The sequence below is a fragment of the Pinus tabuliformis genome, chromosome 2_1, assembly GCF_031772625.1.
Source record: "Pinus tabuliformis cultivar Carrire ecotype Pingquan chromosome 2_1, CPIR1, whole genome shotgun sequence".
NCBI classification, from domain to species: Eukaryota; Viridiplantae; Streptophyta; class Pinopsida; order Pinales; family Pinaceae; genus Pinus; species Pinus tabuliformis.
The window spans coordinates 971,768,992-971,788,219 of NC_142299.1; positions in this window are offsets into that span (position 1 = coordinate 971,768,992).

The window sequence follows — 19,228 nt, forward strand, 5'->3', positions numbered from 1 at the left end:
TCATTTTCTTCCTGTAGGGAGGCTAGAGTAACCAGGGCTTCTATAGTTGCAGATTCCAAAGGAGAAGAGAATTGTTGTTCAGCATTAACTTCATCATATGCGTCCCCAACAGGTGGTTCTTGTGTATCACCTATTGGGTCAATTTGTGTATCAGTCTCACCTAGGGCATCTTCTTCTTGCTCCCCAACAGGTGGTTCTTGTGTGGCACCTATTGGGTCAGTGGTTGGTTCTTGTGCAATGGCCACATGCAGGTTGTCTTCTTTTTTCTCCCTAACAGGTGGTTCTTGTGTGGCACCTATTGGGTCAGTGGTTGGTTCTTGTGTAACAACCACATGCAGGTTGTCTTCTTTTTTCTCCCTAACAGGTGGTTCTTGTGTGGCACCTGTTGGGTTAGTGGCTGGTTCCTGTGTAACAGCCACATGTCCTATATCGTCTTGGATGTCTAGTTTGAATGTGTCGGCAGCTGGTTCTTGTGGAGTAGCTGCCTCTGTTGAGAAAAATGATGTCACAAAATCGTGAACACTCTGTATTTCGGCATCTGAGGGTGAAGGAGGTGAAGGTTTAGGGCTATGCGGAATACGGGGATTTAAAATGATAGGCGGGACATTTGGGATAACGGCCTTAGTTGCTGCAAACACCCTTGTTCCTTGCCGAGGTAGGGAACTAGGAGAGACAGTAGTTTTCCACTTGCGAGTACTTTTACTCAGGGTAAGGGAATCATTAGAAGTAGTAGCTCCCTTAACTGAGGCCCTGGTTCTTCTTTTTAGCAGGGCTGCAACTTTCTGTTGCTTTTTCCTCTTAAGGAAAGTGATGAGGGTATCCTCATCTAAATCATCGGTAGGGATATGAACTATGGGGGTGGATGGTTCGACTTCATCAGGGGGTGTGGACTGCTACAGATTTTTAGTGCTCAATTGGGGTGTTCCTGCTGTTGGTTGCTGAGTTTCAGCATCTTGCTAGAAATTTTCTTCATTTTGCTGAGGATTTTCCTCAGCTTGCTGGGGAGGGTTATTGAGGGGAAGTGGATTGTGCAGGGCGAAGCCTCTATTTATCAGGAGTTGGACCAAACGATGGTGCGTGAGGCAGAGGAGTTGGTGACTTGCATTCACAGTATAGTGTGCCATATTTTTTTGACATCCAAGGAGATAATAGGGCATATTTACTAGACGACCATGCCTCAAATGATTTAATAAAACAAAGTCGTGTTGGTAGACTACCTAATAACGGCCCTTGCAAGTGAAGTAATGCTTGACGAATTCTGCAACCTTTGGCCAAGGTGGTGGTAGTGATCGAAGCGCAACGCCCCTGCCTTTGGCTTCCACCTGCTCCCCAGGTAACAGGAAATCTTGTTGTGCATTGAGGATAAGATGCTTCCTGCTGAACCAGCGAATACCATTGGTTGGAAGCCCCAAAACTTGCGCTATGTCTTCTTCTGTTACTGGGATTCTCACCCCTTGGACAGTAGAGTACCCTTCCATCAAATTGCATGCAAATTCCAGAACCTGCTGCAAATCAAAATCCGGAAGTCTTTTGAAATAGTCCACCCATCCTGCTTGTAGGAAGATTTGGTATGCATCTGGGTAAAGTTCCAGTAATGCCGTTGAGCCCAGTTCATGTCTAACAGCATCTCCTCCCATAGTTACTGTTTTAGGCAGAATACAAAGTGCAGAGCCGAGTTGCCAAGGTCGAAACAGAGCAGAACGTTGCAAAATGAAATTATGACGTGATAAGGTATAAACGAGGTGGATTAGACACAACCACGAGGAATAGGGATGGCGGTGATCGGCGTGTTATGTAATGATTACAATATTTCGGTAATCCCCCCTCCAACTGCGACTAAATGATATGGTTGGCAGTATGACGCTTTTAGCGGTCATGTCAACTATCTCCTCATTAACTACAATTTAATATTCACACTTAACATGCATACCTTTACAATTACCTTTGGTTGTTGCCCCAAATAGTGTTATCTAGTCCTTAATAGGTCAATGATCATTATAGAGAGGGTTTGTAAGGTGTGAGGGTTTTTATACACGATGTTTTTATTATTCACGAGAGGCAGTAGTGAAGAGATATTATTAACAGGATAAATGGCTGATTCCTTTGAATAAAGAATGATATGTTTCTATTGAAGTAATAGTTCATTCTCGGGAGTAAAAATGGGGACATTTAGGAAAATGGAAAAGATTGGTGTTTAAGCAGTGGGATTTGGTGTTTCGACACTGGAAAGTGGTGTTTGAGCAATGGGAAATGGTGTTTCAACAACGGGAAATGGTGTTTTGGCAACGGGAAATGGTGTTTCAGCAACGGCGAATGGTGTATCGGCAATGGGAAATGGTGTTTCAGCAACGGGAAATGGTGTTTTGGCAACGGGAAATGGTGTTTCAGCAACGGGAAATGGTGTATCGGCAACGGGAAATGGTGTTTCAGCAACGGGAAATGGTAGAGGGAATGAATTATGATTTGGAATGACATGGAAATGCTTTCCAATCTACAGATTAATTCTTCTTATATTGGAATTTTTCTTTTCAGCCACCATCCAAAGCTAAGATCTGTAAAATAATTAATTGTAACATGGCAACCCTTGACAGGGATTATTAGTTAAGAAATCTAATCTAAAAATAAATACATAAACAGGAAATTAAGTGCATTGAGGGATAGCCAGTTCCCCCAAAAAGGCATAGTGTATGTCTGTCATGCAAGTAGCTTTGAAATCCTCTTTAGAAATAGGTTGTTTATACAAACGAAGTCGATACCCATTTACTAATAATGGTGTTCTAGAATCATCAATCGTTAGGAGTCTGACTGTTCCATTTGGAAAAACAGTATCTACTTCATAAGGTCCTAGCCACCTTGTTCTTAATTTTCCCTGAAAATTTTTAAAATGGGAGTCATACATTAAGGCCCAATTACCTTTTTGGAACTGCTTGTGCTTAATAGTTTTGTCATGCCACCTGGTTCTTTGCTGTTGTATCATGGTTGTTTGATGGATGGCATCCAACCTCTTTTCATCCAATTCCTGAAGCTGCTGCAACCTAGCTATCTATGCATCAGTCAAGTCAAGGTTAACAGCTAAAGCAGTCCTTAAGGTTTTGATTTCAAATTCCATAGGAAAAAAAACACTTTTACCATAAACTAATTCATAAGGTGAAAAACCCGTAGTGTTCCTCCAAGTAGTTATGTAAGCCCATAATGCTTCCGGCAACCTTTGAAACCAGTCCCTTCTATTCTCCTTGACTGTCTTTGTTAAAATGGCTTCTATGACTTTATTTGTACTTTCCACTTGCCCATTTGGCTAGGGGTGATAAGGTGTAGTCATTTTATGCTTAATATGATATTTTTGGAGTGTATCTTTGAAGCCATGAGAATTAAAAGGAGGTCCTCCATCTGTAACTAGCTCTCTAGGCAAACCAAACCTAACAAAGATTTCCTCAAATAGAAAAGTTAACACTGATTCCATTAGCTTTGATGAGTGCCTTAGCTTCTACCCACTTAGTCATATAATCTATGCAAACCAGTATATAAACTCTTTGATTGGATGGAGGATTGATGGGACCTATAAAATCTAGTGCCCATCTTTCAAAAGGTTCAAGTATTACCTGGGGGTTAAGTGGCATTTCATCCCTGTGATTAGGCTGGCCGATTCTCTGGCAGCTATCGTAGGCCCTAACATATTTCTTTGCGTCCTTGAAAAGTGAGGGCCAATAGTAACCCATTCTAAAAACTTTGTTTGTTGTTCTTTTGTCCGCAAAATGCCCTCCAGAGCAGGAAGCAGAGACATCACCTTCCATGGCTACAAGTTTACAATCTTATGTCTTATGCAGGCAATTTATGTCTTATTAAGGAATTTAGACTTCTGTGATCCATAACAATGTTAGATAATCTTCGGCAAAATCACATAATCAATCTTTTGTCGACGCGTTTCGAACCAACCAGTGTTGTTCATCGTCAAGACAAGTTGAAGACTAATCTGGTTAAGCTGGTTTAAATATAGTATGCAGAGATTCCAACGGCTATAATGCCAACGGCTAATTTTGACCAAAGGTCTTAGTCAAACCACTAATTATATTATTAATATCCTTAGACACCGCTAAAACATATAATTTATTTATAATAGTTTATATACTAAGGGAGTTCCTTTGTTATTTTTGAGTATGAATAATATAATATCATTCCAATGTTATTTAGTATTAATTTATTCTTATTCTAAAAAATATTGTTACATTAGGTAAATTGTGTATTAATTTAATAATAATTCTTTAAAGCTAGAAGTCCAGAGGTAAACTCTAATATACTATTTTAATTAATTATATCAAAAGGCCCAATCGAAAGTAAAAATAATAATTAAATCATCTATATAATTGATAATTCCAATATTATTAAATTAGTATTCTTGTTAAATCTTTAATATTTAGTTACAATAGGTAAATACATAATTAAAGAATATGTTTATTAATAATAGAATATAGTTAAATTGTGTATTAATTCAATATTAATTGTTTAAAGCTAATGGTCCAAAGGTAACCCTTATTATATTATTTTAATTAATTATATCAAATTGGCCCAAAAATAATCTATGTTTATTAAAAGATCTATATAATATGTAATTCCAATGTTTTTTAAATTAGTATTCTTGTTAAATCTTTATTATTTAGTTACATTAGGTAAATACATAATTAAAGTATACGTTTATTAATAATAGAATATAGGTAAAATGTGTATTAATTTAATATTAATTGTTTAAAGCTAATGGTCCAAAGGTAAACTCTAATATATTATTTTAATTAATTATATCAAATTGGTCCATTCGAAAATAATTTATGTTTATTAAATAATCTATATAATTTATAATTCCAATATTTCTAAAATAGTATTCTTGTTAAATCTTTATTATTAAGTTACATTAGGTAAATACATAATTAAAGTATGTTTATTAATAATAGAATATAGGTAAATTGTGAATTAATTTAATATTAATTGTTTAAAGCTAATGGTCCAAAGGTAAACTCTAATAAATTATTTTAATTAATCAAAATGGCCCATTCGAAAATAAAAATAATAATTTATGTTTATTAAATAATCTATATAATGTATAATTCCACTATTTTTAATTTAGTATTCTTGTTAAATCTTTATTAATTAGTTACATTAGGTAAATACCATACTTAAAGAATATGTTTATTAATAATAGAATATCCAACAAATATACCTAACTCAAACTCACTCACTATTATAGGTATATCATATAATAATATCAAATTATTATATATAAAAATATAATAATTTCTTATTTATTATTTGACATAAAGGTCATTTTTCAACTATATCACTTTCTATAATTCATATTTAATAATTATATTCATTAAATAAGTAATATTAATTCACTAAAAAGATATCTATGTCAATTAGGTAAATAGATTATTACTAATAGTCAAATATATAAGCAATTAGTTAAAGGGAAATTCTAAAGGAATGGGAGAAATAAATAAAAATGCATAAAAAATGGAGATAAAAAATCTAATCTAAAGGAAAATACCCCTTAGAATTAAACGGGATAAACCCGAAATAATCCATACATTCCTTAATAATAGGATTAATCCGCCAAAAACACACCTATGGAGATGGAAGACAGAGACCCTAAGACCTAACAAAAGGGGGATGAGGAGGCTAGGAAGACAAGGCTGGGACCCAGCAACTGCTAATCTTCCAGCCATCATCCCTATTAAGATTGTTCGGCCTTTTCTCAATCTCCAGGGCCTCTCTAAACTTGCGATGGTGAAACTGCGCTACTTTGGCAATGACTTGAGCCTCTTCTATACATACATGATGCATAGTCTTCCCCGCATGTTCAGCCAGGGCTGAGGACTTGGTCCTACCATGCCTTAAGTCCGCCGAATGCTCGCTAATCCGTTGTTTGATAGAGCGACCAGTCTCACCAATATAAGGGGTCCCACAGGAACAAGGAATGACATAGACGCCCTTCATGTCCTTAGGATCGATAGGGTCTTTCACAGACCTGAGGGAGCCACGGATAGTGTTGAGAGGCCTAAAAGTAGCGGGCACATCGTACTTCCTCAGAATCCTTGCAATCCTGTCCGTGGTCCCTTGGATGTAAGGGAGGTTCACACCCGAGATATGATCTTTAGGAACCCTTCGGGTTGAAGGCTCCTTCCTGGCCTTGAGGAAGGCTTTTCGACCCAGGTGCCTATTGTAACCATTCTTCTCAAAGACATCCAGGAGATGGGCCTTCTCCGCTTCCAGGTTCTCCTCATCCGAAATTCTAACAGCACGGGTGGCAAGCGTGCTAAGAACCCCTAACTTCTGAGCTGGGAAATGATGCGAAGACGCATGCAAGTATTGCTCAGTATGCGTCTTCTTCCTAAACACCTGATGAGAAAAGGAACCATCCGCCTTCTTAGAGATGAGAACATCCAAGAACGGAAGACAACCATTAACTTCTTTTTCCATCGTGAATTTAATGGCGGCGGACTGGTTATTGAGGTGATTGAAGAAACGATCCAGCTCGTCAGGACCATGAGACCAGACAACACCAGTATCATCAACGAATCTTTTCCAAAGCTTTGGTAAGAGACGAGAGGAGGCTAAAGCCTTGGCCTCAAAATCCTCCATGAAGAGATTGGCGATGACAGGGGACAGGGGGGAGCCCATGGCAACCCCACAAGTCTGCTCATAGAACTCTCCCTCGTTTCTTCAATCACCTCAATAACCAGTTCGCCGCCATTAAATTCACGATGGAAAAAGAAGTTAATGGTTGTCTTCCGTTCTTGGATGTTCTCATCTCTAAGAAGGCGGATGGTTCCTTTTCTCATCAGGTGTTTAGGAAGAAGACGCATACTGAGCAATACTTGCATGCGTCTTCGCATCATTTCCCAGCTCAGAAGTTAGGGGTTCTTAGCACGCTTGCCACCCGTGCTGTTAGAATTTCGGATGAGGAGAACCTGGAAGCGGAGAAGGCCCATCTCCTGGATGTCTTTGAGAAGAATGGTTACAATAGGCACCTGGGTCGAAAAGCCCTCCTCAAGGCCAGGAAGGAGCCTTCAACCCGAAGGGTTCCTAAAGATCATATCTCGGGTGTGAACCTCCTTTACATCCAAGGGACCACGGACAGGATTGCAAGGATTCTGAGGAAGTACGATGTGCCCACTACTTTTAGGCCTCTCAACACTATCCGTGTCTCCCTCAGGTCTGTGAAAGACCCTATCGATCCTAAGGACATGAAGGGCGTCTATGTCATTCCTTGTTCCTGTGGGACCCCTTATATTGGTGAGACTGGTCGCTCTATCAAACAACGGATTAGCAAGCATTCGGTGGACTTAAGGCATGGTAGGACCAAGTCCTCAGCCCTGGCTGAACATGCGGGGAAGACTATGCATCATGTATGTATAGAAGAGGCTCAAGTCATTGCCAAAGTAGCGCAGTTTCACCATCGCAAGTTTAGAGAGGCCCTGGAGATTGAGAAAAGGCCGAACAATCTTAATAGGGATGATGGCTGGAAGATTAGCAGTTGCTGGGTCCCAGCCTTGTCTTCCTAGCCCCCTCATCCCCCTTTTGTTAGGTCTTAGGGTCTCTGTCTTCCATCTCCATAGGTGTGGTTTTGGCGGATTAATCCTATTATAAAGGAATGTATGGATTATTTCGGGCTTATCCCGTTTAATTCTAAGGGGTATTTTCCTTTAGATTAGATTTTTTATCTCCATTTTTTATGCATTTTTATTTATTTCTCCCATTCCTTTAGAATTTCCCTTTAACTAATTGCTTATATATTTGACTATTAGTAATAATCTATTTGCCTAATTGACATAGATATCTTTTTAGTGAATTAATATTACTTATTTAATGAATATAATTATTAAATATGAATTATAGAAAGTGATATAGTTGAAAAATTACCTTTATGTCAAATAATAAATAATAAATTATTATATTTTTATATATAATAATTTGATATTATTATATGATATACCTATAATAGTGAGTGAGTTTGAGTTAGGTATATTTGTTGGATATTCTATTATTAATAAACATATTCTTTAAGTATGGTATTTACCTAATGTAACTAATTAATAAAGATTTAACAAGAATACTAAATTAAAAATAGTGGAATTATACATTATATAGATTATTTAATAAACATAAATTATTATTTTTATTTTCGAATGGGCCATTATGATTAATTAAAATAATTTATTAGAGTTTACCTTTGGACCATTAGCTTTAAACAATTAATATTAAATTAATTCACAATTTACCTATATTCTATTACTAATAAACATACTTTAATTATGTATTTACCTAATGTAACTTAATAATAAAGATTTAACAAGAATACTATTTTAGAAATATTGGAATTATAAATTATATAGATTATTTAATAAACATAAATTATTTTCGAATGGGCCAATTTGATATAATTAATTAAAATAATATATTAGAGTTTACCTTTGGACCATTAGCTTTAAACAATTAATATTAAATTAATACACATTTTACCTATATTCTATTATTAATAAACGTATACTTTAATTATGTATTTACCTAATGTAACTAAATAATAAAGATTTAACAAGAATACTAATTTAAAAAACATTGGAATTATATATTATATAGATCTTTTAATAAACATAGATTATTTTTGGGCCAATTTGATATAATTAATTAAAATAATATAATAAGGGTTACCTTTGGACCATTAGCTTTAAACAATTAATATTGAATTAATACACAATTTAACTATATTCTATTATTAATAAACATATTCTTTAATTATGTATTTACCTATTGTAACTAAATATTAAAGATTTAACAAGAATACTAATTTAATAATATTGGAATTATCAATTATATAGATGATTTAATTATTATTTTTACTTTCGATTGGGCCTTTTGATATAATTAATTAAAATAATATATTAGAGTTTACCTCTGGACTTCTAGCTTTAAACAATTATTATTAAATTAATACACAATTTACCTAATGTAACAATATTTTTTAGAATAAGAATAATTTAATACTAAATAACATTGGAATGATATTATATTATTCATTCTCAAAAATAACAAAGGAACTCCCTTAGTATATAAACTATTATAAATAAATTATATGTTTTAGCGGTTTCTAAGGATATTAATAATATAATTAGTGGTTTGACTAAGACCTTTGGTCAAAATTAGCCGTTGGCATTATAGCCGTTGGAATCTCTGCATACTATATTTAAACCAGCTTAACCAGATTAGTCTTCAACTTGTCCTGACGATGAACCACACTGGTTGGTTCGAAACGCGTCGACAAAAGATTGATTATGTGATTTTGCCGAAGATTATCTAACAATGTTATGGATCACAGAAGTCTAAATTCCTTAATAAGACATAAATTGCCTGCATAAGACAGAAGATTGTAAACTTGTAGCCATGGAAGGTGATGTCTCTGCTTCCTGCTCTTGCAATTTATGCAAAACCCCTCTTAAATTTCCCCAATTTCTGCACTAATATCAAAATCCTTTAAACATTGCAGTCGCTTACTTCAATCCAAATTGGTCCAGAATTGCGAGGCAGTTTTGGAGTTGTTAAACGGCTGTGGTTTGACCACCCCAGCCCAGATTCGAAAAGTGATCCAGCTTAGGCTTAGCCTAATCAATTAAAAAATACCAATTTTTCTGATAATAATTATAGTCTGAAGATAGTTTTCCAAGACCTACAAATAGATTGTCTGCAAGGTGCTGGAAATGTGTCCTTTCATTTATCTAACTCAGTTGAATGTGTACAATAATCATTAATTTCCATAAGAATGTTCCCCACAAAGCTCGGGGTTGTTAAAATAAGTACACAGGGTAGATATCAACGTATATATATTTTTAACACGAAACAGTGATAGCATGCAGTTCAGGTATAAATATGGAATATCATAGCATGAGTGACATTGACGAACAGTGGTTCGCTTCAGCTATTTAAATATGCATCTACAGCAGCAACACGTCTAGTGACTCAACCTTCCAGGAACAACAAATATGCCCCTTTAATATTCATTTAAATTCTGCTCATATGCTGATATAAATGTGATGCCCAGATTGGTAATACGCGGCTAGTTTAGAAGGGAAATAAAACAGAAAAGCAGAGTATCTTGTCTGTTTAAGATCCTTTCCTGCATTTAAAATGTTATATCTGAATCAATCGGTTTATATTTTCTTCAAAAGAATGGTCCGCATTCTCTCCCTAGCCCGAGGGCTCTACCCCTGCCTCTACCGCGATGTCATTCCCCTAGTAGGCACTAACGATTTCAAAACATGCCCTTTGACACCATAACACACAACAATTATCATTTATTTATCTAAATTCCGAACATGGGTAGAAGTGGGCTCGAGATCAGTCATATATCGCATTACTGCCTATTGATATCCATTAGCATTACAATCTTAAGAATCCATCATGGGTTTTCCAAAGATTGAACGTTTGATACCTTATATTAATCTCAATTCAACAAAGCAGGCATTCACACTAAGATGTTTTTTTTAATTATGGATGTCAGTTCCCTTTTTCAAAGAAGTGGGATCCTACAGAAATACTGTTGATCCATCCATGCCCTTAAAAAATCCAAAGCATATGTTAGGATCCATAGGAGTACTAAGAAAACCAGAGAAGATACTATAGCGATCGAGGGTGAAAGAATCCAGATCCCGCCAAATTCCATTGTCTGTGAACTTTATGAATAGACCTCCAGAAATATGGTTAACTCTACCAGTCAGACATTGAACGATTAGCTTCCGTAATAACGGTCTGAGATAAAATCGAAAACCTTCTTCGTCACCGGAGAGATTCGAACTCTCGCTGGGAAAACATGTATAAAGCACGGACACACATCTTAATGTGTCGGGTTTATAGCTGAGAGATCGTGGGAATGAATCCCGTTAGCTTTGCTGAAATCCCTTGTTTGTGAACGCCTCCAACATCTTCCGAAATGAATTTGATTAACTGCAAATCTAAAATATATTGAAAGGAGAAAACAGGTAATCAAATCCTAAAAGATATTAAAAGGACTACAAATATTTGCAAAGTTAAATTCCACTTATGACTTTCTATATGAAGTTTGAAGATGTTTCAATCCACTAATGCCATTAGAGTAATGCATTTGCATCACAATCGAGCGGTTGTTAACAACAAAGATACTGATCTTGGGATGTCTCGAGTTCGATCCACCACACGTTCAACCATAAAGTGCAACTAAGGCGGTGCTTCAAAGCACTCCTCTCCTACTAGTTTTCAATGATTTAAGTGTTGAAATAAAATCTTATTGTGCGACTAAAGCAGTTGAATTTGAGATATATATTGGAAATGTGCATTTTTGTCTTGCACATACCGTTGGGAGAATAGTGGGACCAAGAACGCCCTCTTACCGGGACTATCCGCACACAAATTCTGCGCTCTACCATTCCACCGTGTCCCTCATTATATGCCTGAATTTAGATGCCATTCAAAGCACATTTTCATCATGCAGATCTTGTTCTTTGTTTGATGTTTACGGTGCCAGAGTGGTTGTGGGTGGCAATACAGCTACAGGGATGCCATTTCTGGGACCCAGGTCTGTCAGGATGCAGGGGTGCATCAGATATGTGTGTGTGCGCACGCATCTCTATTTTCCGCCATCAGCAATTTAGATACAGGAGCAAAAAGCAATGACAAGCTAACAGTCCTACATGAAAATAGTAAATTCGAGCCTCAATCAACCATGTAACTCAATTTACCCTGTTTGCTTTTTTTTACAAGTTACCTATTGACAAACAAGTTGATCTTCCAGAATATATAAGCCTAGGAGCATAGTGAACTAGTTACCACTGGAAATCATAACCAGCCCCCCAAGCTTGATGCAACCATTACACCAGAGTAGCCGTGTATTGGAGAACAAATGCCAAAAAAGGATGGACTAACTACACTAAACATGAAAACAGAACAGTTACCTATACAATTTTCTTGAAGATCATTCCAAAGATATTGAAAGTTATCAAGGAGGACTGCTACAGAATTTTGCAGATTCAAGAGTTGATCGATACTTCTATGGAAGCGTGAGTTATGTGCAAAAGCGATGTTGCATTGATACCTAAGCTTTATGCTCTAAGAATACATTAAGACTAATTTGTAGCTTACTTTGAAACTATAACGTCTTGGTGTGCTTGATTAAAAAAAAAAAAATTAAACAGGACTAAAACAAAGTAAGTATTTTCTTCCTTCGTGTTTATTCTGTAACAACTCCTTCACTGGACGAGAATGAATATAAAGCAGGCAAAAAAGATTTCATATCATCATTGTGGCAAGAATGACTACACCATGATCCATATGCAATGGAATGATACACAAACATGCAAGACAAACATCACACACAATAACTACAAGATGACTGTTAACATACATACAAAGCATGTTCAGTACTCTTGAGAGATTAATTCACTGTCCGAATATTCGATAATAGGCATGAATCGTAAAAAACCGACATTATATATTCTGCTATAACACGATCTGAACAGATAGTTAGATACATCTATTGGCTTATTGACAGCAAAACAAAATTATATCATGCATACATATAAACAGAGAAGACAAAACTAGATAATACCAAATAATCTCTGCAATTATTTACAGTGACCAAGATCGTGGACCTCAGACATCGGTAATTTAGAGCAGTTGTATAACAAACAGCTCATTACCTAAAACGTGGAAGGATTCAAACCGCATACCTATCAATACAGCTTGCATCTTCCACAAACGAACAACAGAAAGAGTAAATAGTTCTACTAACAATTCAGAAATACCAGAGTTCAGAAAGTAATGGAGCCCACTTATTAATAGACTAGTCCTCGCAACGTGATGTACTTTGTTTCGTTTCTTTTCTTTTCTTTTCTTTTTTAAGTACATCCATGCATCTAAATTTATTTAAAATATATATATAATTATTGTAAAAATAAAGGTTAGATTTGTATCTATTTCTCTCAAATTTACTTGGACTAAATTTTTCTTAATCATCACAAACAAAATAATAATAAAAAAATTTAGTATTTTTCTCAAAAATTTTACTTAAAGGTCACACAGAGTTGAAACCCCGCTCTGATACCATATGTAACAGTCCAAAAATAAATATCTAATTAACATTAAATTCAACTAAGAATAGTGTTTACCTGTCATAGAAGTAGGCTTACCGCAACCAGGTTTTGGGGACGACTCTCCACCCAACCGTAGGCTCAATTGTGTAAGGATTTGCTACAACTAGCCACCCCCGAGCCCTCAATCAACGTACTACTGCCAATGACTCCTAAGTCTTAGAACACCATTCTCCCAAGAGAATGCAAGATAGAATCTCGGAATGATGGATTGCAGGAATGCCTCTCATCTTCCTCACCATCTATTAAATAGAACAACATTGGAAGGGGAACCACATGCACACACTCCATGTGTCTACATGCAACTTTCTTTTGATTTTTAGCTTTCTTGTTTTATTTCTTTACTTTTCTATTGATTTTTAGCTTTTCTTGTTTTATTTCCTTTTTTTTGATAGTTTTCTTGTTTTATTTCTATTTATTCTTATTTAGAGTTTTAGTATGGTTATTATTATTATTATTATTATTATTATTTTTATTTATTTTCTTTGTATATATTTTTAATATCATTTATTATTTAACATTTATGATTTATTATTTTTATTATTTATTATTAAGTGATTTATTTATTATTATTTATTATTTCTACTATTAATTATGATTTATTAATTATTTTTATTATTTATTATTTATTATTATATTATTATTTATTATTCTTATTATTTATTATTTATTATTAAGGGGAGGGATATTATACTGCATACCAAGGTGAGTGAGCAGATACTGCAAATAAATATTCATCAGGAAAAGAATCAACCACTGGAATATTTTCATCAGTTTTTAACCGAGAAAGAAAATCAGCAACTACATTTTCTTTACCTAGTCGATCTACAATTGTGATATCAAATTCTTGTAATAATAATAACCATCTGGTAACTCGAGCATTTGTAACTGATTTGTTCATTAAATATTTAATGGCCGAGTGATCAGTATGCACAAAAGTAGTGTAACCAGTAATATAATGTCGAAACTTATTAATAGCATAAATAACTGCTAAGAATTCTTTCTCAGTGACTGTGTAATTAAGTTCAGCAGGGGTCATATTTTTACTAATAAAATAGATAACATAGGGAAGATTGTTTTCTTCTTGACCCAAGACAGCTCCAATTGCAGTATCTGAAGCATCAAAGGATATATGAAAGGGGAGTGCCTAGTCAGGTCCTCTTAAAATGGGAGCTGTAGAAAATTGATGTTTAAGTTCATTAAATGCTTTTTGACAACCATCAGTCCACTTAAATTCAGCATTTTTCATAAGTAACACAAACAAAGGAGAAGCTATTTTAGAAAAATCCTTGATAAATCTTCTATAATATCCAGCATGTCCTAAAAAACTTCTTACATCAGTTTGTGTTTTAGGGATAGGTAGAGTCTGAATTACTTGTACTTTAGCTGGATGAACTTGAATTCCTAGGAATGAGATGAAGTGTCCCAAAACAATACCTTGATTCATCATCATATGGCATTTTTCAGTACTTAAGGCAAGATGTGCTTCTATACATCGTTTAAGTACTTTTTCAAGGTTTTGTAAAGCATATTCAAAAGTCACACCATAAGGAGTAAAGTCATCCATAAATATTTCTAAGGAATCATTAAGCATATCGGAAAAATTTCCTATCATCGCTCTTTGAAATGTTGCTGGGGCATTACATAGTCCAAATGGAAGAACTCTATAGGCAAAATTCCCCAATGGACTAGTAAAAGTGGTCTTGTCCTGATCTTGGGGTGCAATCTTGATCTGATTATATCCACTAAATCCATCCAAAAAGGAAAAGAATCTCTTACCTGCCAAATTATCTAGTACCTGATCAATAAATGGTAAGGGAAAATGATCTTTCTGAGTAGCCTTATTTAGAGCTCTGTAATCCACACACACTCTCCATTTCCCATTTTTCTTAGGTACTATTACTAATGGTGAAACCCATTCACTATCAGATATAGGATATATAAATCCTGCATTCAACAGTTTTTGATGTTCTTCCTTCACAATTTCCCTGAAATTGGGATTCATTCATCGTTGGGGTTGACAAACTGGGCGAGATCCTTCTTTAATATAAATACGATGAGTACATAATTCAGAAGAAATTCCCTTCATATCTGTGTAATCCCATGCGAATGCTTGTTTATTCTCGTGGAGTAACTTCATTAACTGTTGTGTTTCAGCATCTGTTAGGTTAGGGTTTATATTTAATGTTTTGCCAGGCTCGATTTCGACTGTTATACTTTTGGAGGAGGTGTCAGCTAATGTCTGAGATAAGTCTTCAGTTCTAAGATTTTGCTGTGATTCAGATTCCAAGATTGTAGTCAAGTGATCATGTATTTCAGAGTTAACCGAAGAAGGTTCAGAAATAAAGCTACTAATTAATTCATCTTCGGTTGAATCCTTAAAAGTTAGGGCTTGTCCGATAGTCAAGATGGGTTGAGTCTCATCGTCCTCATAATCTAACCACACAGATTTATCATTATTAATCATATGTGTAGCATGAGGGTACAGAGTAAGCTGTTTGGTTTCACATCCATTAGAAATTGTCATTGAACCTGACCTACAGCTGATGAAGGCATCTGGTGTAGCCAGCCACGGTCTCCCTAAAATCAGTGGATGACCCCCCAACTTTGTTTTGGTCTGTAACACCACAAAATCAGCTGGGTAGTTCCAAGATTCGACTGAAATTATCAAGTCTTCAATGAATTCTTCAGGTTTGATTATGGAGCGGTCAGCTAGATCTAGAATGGTTGGGGTTTCCCTAATTACATCCTTTAACTGTAATAACTGTGCAGTTTCAAGTGTCATGATGTTTATTGCAGCACCCAGATCTACTAGAACTCTAGAAACAAAAGTTTTTCCCACCTGTACTGTGATCGTAGGATGACCAGGGTCACCATAGTTCACAGGAGGGTTTTTTTCTAACATTAGAGCAGCTAGATCACCCATCACATGAACTGTGAGGGGGTCCTTAGCTTTTCTTCCAGGTTTCTTAATACAAATATCTCTAACAATTCTAGCATAAATTAGTACATCTCTCAGTGCTTGTAAGAGTGGAATTTTAACATATAAATTCTGCAGCTCTCCTAACAGATTAAAAGCAGGTGGCTCAAGTGTTTTGGTAAGAGCCAAATGTTCAGGGAATGGTGGCTCTGCTGCTTCAGCAGTCTTTTTAGAGGATGTTTCAACTGTTTCAACATTGTTATTAGATGATCCAACTGTTTCAGCATTGTTATTAGGGGATGATCCAACTGTTTCAGCATTAGATGACTTTTCTTTTCTGATTTCTTCTTTATCAGAATCAGAAGTAATGTCATTAATAATGGGTTCAACTATTCCTCCAGAGCGTAAATGAATGTCATTACATTGCATAGGGGAAACTAGTTGGTTTTGAACATCAATTACCTGCAGAGCTTTATTATTATTCAGGTTGGGGTTAGGCTGTACAGGCAGCTGGGCTCTCATTATCTGATTGTTTGGTGGAGCATTTGATGGTAAGGAGAGAGATTGCTGATACTAAGGTAATTGGTTTGGAAATGGGATCTGTGGAGCTGTCCAATTTGGGTTCCATTGATTAAAATAGGTTTGTTGTAGAGCCCAAGGATTCCACATCGTAGGATCAACAAAAGGAGGGTTCGGTTGCTGCATGGGTGGGAAATTCATTTGACTAAAGTGTCGGTACTGCATTTGATTGAAGGGTGGGTAATTTGTTGAAAAGGAGGATGATTATTCCAACGATTAAATGACGTGTTAGAATTCATACCTTGTCCTCGTGGTTGCCATTGCCTTCTCTGTGTGAGGAGGTACACTGCTTCAGCTTCTTCTTCAGTTGGCTGCAGTGTTGCTTTTATTCCTGGCAAAGAAGGGCATTGTTGAGTCTCATGGTCCTTTTCATAGATAGTGCAGATTAGTACCTTGTCCAGGGGGCATTCCCTTAGTGGGTGTTTTTCCCTGCATTTAGAGCAGAAAATAGCCAGAGCAGCTTCTGCTTCTGCCTGCTTCTTTTTAACCTGCAAGGTATCAATTTGTGAAGCAAAAGAGCTTAACATTTCAGTTTTAAATTCTTCAAGTAAGTTACCTATTTCGGCTCATGTTGCTCCTCCACTTGATGATTTCTGGACTCTTGAGTATGTACTATCTTTGCTCTTTGGTCTGCTTGCTGCTCCTCTCGAACATCTTTTATAGAGATTGATAATCTCATCATAGAATTCCTTAGATATGTCTCCTTTTCCAAGCATATTCAACATATCTAAACAATCATCTCGTACCCCTTTTAGCAATATTGACTTCAGAATATCCTTACTCATATCAGGATGATCAGATCGTTGTAAGTTATAATGTAGCCTTTCCACGAAGTCCTCTAGACTTTCGTCCTCCTTCTGAGTCATCTTGAATAATTCCTCCTTCCTTTCTCTTGTTCGACAATAATCTTGGTATTTAGCCAAAAATTTCTCCTTCATCTGGTCCCATGTTGTAATCACATGAGCTCCCAGGCTCATGAACCATCTTAATGCGTTCCCTTTTAATGTAGCTGGAAACAACTTCAATTTCTGAGCAGCATTAACATAGTCATAGCTTCTACACAATATATCAAATTCAAAAAGAAATTCATCAGGATCTTTTGTGGATAACCCATGGAAATTGGGTAATGCTGAAAGTGGGATATTCTTCATAGGAGTTGCTCCTCTGGGGAGATCTCCAATAGGTAATTCTAGGGTGGAGAGAGAATTTTCTCCCCGTCCTTCTATTCTGCAACCTCCACCGAAAAGTCCTTCATTGTTATCCTCCATTGGTTGTTTTCCTGATGCGCTTGCCCGGTCTTTGGAGTTTTCTGTTGGAATTTCAATGTCCTGCATTGGTTCCTCCACCTTAATTTCCTCTACTGGTTCTTCTACTGGTCGTTCGTCTTCTTCCACCGGTTCCTCAGTATATTCTGATGGTTCTATAACCCTCTCTAGTCCCACTACTTCCTCTGTCCGATAGTCTATCTAGGAAGAGTGTTGGGTCTGTGGTCTTCGAGAGCTTAACCTCTGGGATGTCTCAGCTTTTGAAATAATATCATCAATAAAAGTTTTTCTTCCTCCTCCTTTGCCTTTGCCGCCTGAATGGTTAACCTTCTTGCGTCCTCTCATGCATCCTGCATTTCTAAAGGAAATTTGTTAGTACCCTTAAAATCTTCAGTCGCCTTCCCTGGCAACGATGCCAACATGTTGGTCACTTTAATTGTTTATTAATAAAACAGTCGAGTGCCACATAAATTATCAACCCGAGAAAGTCTGATGATTCCAAAGGTGACTATGTACTGTATGTACTCAATCTTAATGGGATTAAAAGCTGTAGTATAAATAGTCTACTATCTATTAAATCCCTACTCTGTGTTACAGCAGTTAAAGTAGTTACAGCCTATTGCAGAAATGAAGTAAGAAAAAATAACTTAAAAGAAACAAATCTGCAAAAGGAAGTGATGGTTGTCTTGCAACAAAGGATCAGGACCCTATCCTCAGAGTAAGGACTTTTAGCACCTGCCTCTGTTATCCAGTTCACCAATACACTCTGTAAATCCTAATCATCGGTGAGGCACTCATATACAACATCAATCAGTTAAAAAGGAAAACAGAGTTTCAGCAAAAGTAAATATCATTAGAAGCAGTACTCATGATATAAACAGAAATCACACACATACCACACAACAGAAAGAAGATGGTTGAATCTTGTGATGAAGGTGGGCCCTGTCCTTCTCACAAGATTCCCCAGAACACGGGAACTAAGATAAAATACTCAGAACAAAATTGTATTCATCTGCCAATAAACCATATTACAAAAAAAGAGATTCAGTCTCATCCCTTTACTATAGTTTTTGTGTTACAGCTTGTTCCCTCCTTTTTTGCCTATCCCTCTAATGTAGATGTCTCCTCTTTATAGAGGAGACATCTATTACAAAAGATTTTCATACATTCTGATTCAACCCTTTTGTACCAAAAATAGGAAAGTTAGTTCTCGATAACAAAATATCGTTACAGTCATGTGGATCATGATCATTACGACCAATATAGTAATCGGTCAGACTCCTTTGCCGGTGCAGATTTGT